We start from the raw sequence: 1,458 nt of genomic DNA on the forward strand, positions 1-1,458 counted from the left end.
ATATATATATATGAACATATATATATATATATTAACAGATATACTCACTCATATAAAACGTTTAACTATTCCTTTAACGTGTCTCAATTTGGTACTAGGGTAAGACCCCCTGAATATTCCCGCCGTCTACAACTACCCCACCTCGGAAGATCACCCCCGGACAATCACCCTAACCATAAGTCTACGTCACAATGTCTCATTTACTCTCAAATCAATATTCACGTGTAGTGTATTATTCTTCATTATGTAACAGTTTTAAATATTTATCTTTTAATTTATGGGTGAGATGCGTGTGCCTATTTTCAAACCCATTGACTTATTCAATCAAAATATTGATGGAACAAAGTTTGAATTTTAGATTTTATTGGAAATTTTTCCATCATATTTTCATTAAACTTATCTCATAAGATTAATTATTGGCTGGGGGCGGGATTGTCCGTGGCTGGGGCGAAATTGTCCGCGGCTTTGGGCGGGATTGTCCGCGGCTGAGGCGGGATTGTCCGCGGCTGTTGCTGGATTGTCCGTGGCTGGGGCGGGATTGTCCGCGGCTGGGAGGGAGGATTGTCCGCGGCTTGGGGCGGGATTGTACGCGCCTGGAGGCGGGATTGTCCGTGGCCGGGGGCGGGATTGTCCGCGGCTTGGGGCGGGATTGTCCGGGGTAATTGTCTAGAGGGCTTTTCTCTTAGAGGCTTCAATTCATCTATTATTGATTGAGAAAATGTCATTGCCATGTTATATGCAGTCCATTAATCTACCTGACGAAGGCTCATCAGAGCTTTAGTAGAAGACTTAAACTCATCAAAGATTATTATTGTTTTTTTTACTCAATAGATGATGCCTTCAGCGAATTGCTATTCCACGACAGCCGTGTGTCCGCAGGGGACGAGCTAACACGTGATGTAACAGCAAGCCCGGCAGTAGGTGTCGCCTCGGTGTTACTGTGCGCAGTTCACTGCCTTGAGTCACCATATTGCTTTGGAGTCGTGTGAATTCCAGCAAGCGTTAAAAACTGCGTGCTTATCTCCGGTGAGGGCAACACGGGCGTTTACACGATTCCCACAAGAGGAAAAATACTATCAGCCATGAATAGAGTCTGGTGTAAAATTTATCCGACGTCTATACATTTGTAACATTTTGCCATGATAATTGTGTGCGATCATACATAATGTCACGTGACACCTACGTCATGTATCTCGTCGATGTATTTGCTAATCATTTACCAATAATTAACTGTGTGTGTGTGCGTGCGTGCGCGTGTGTTTATGTGTGTGTGTGTGTGTGTGTGTGTGTGTGTGTGTGTGTGTGTGTGTGTGTGTGTGTGTGTGTGTGTGTGTGTGTGTGTGTGTGTGTGTGTGTGTGTGTGTGTGTGTGTGTGTGTGTGTGTGTGTGTGTGTGTGTGTGTGTGTGTGTGTGTGTGTGGAAGTTTTGCGCGTGTGCCTGTCTGCGTGTGTATGTATA

At 44.7% G+C, this 1,458-nt stretch overlaps 1 protein-coding gene across 1 annotated transcript in view; it reads left to right on the top strand.

Annotated features, from left to right (window-relative positions):
• Nucleotides 1-1,080, top strand: part of LOC106813239 — a 14,973-nt gene extending 13,893 nt beyond the window's left edge. Inside the window, exon 2 of the transcript XR_001394443.1 lies at nucleotides 832-1,080. The gene's annotated coding sequence lies outside the window, so the exon portion shown is untranslated. The remainder of the gene's footprint in view (nucleotides 1-831) is intronic.
• Nucleotides 1,081-1,458: the final 378 nt, after the last annotated feature.

This window comes from Priapulus caudatus, unplaced genomic scaffold (assembly GCF_000485595.1).
Source record: "Priapulus caudatus unplaced genomic scaffold, Priapulus_caudatus-5.0.1 Scaffold743, whole genome shotgun sequence".
NCBI lineage: Eukaryota > Metazoa > Priapulida > Priapulimorpha > Priapulimorphida > Priapulidae > Priapulus > Priapulus caudatus.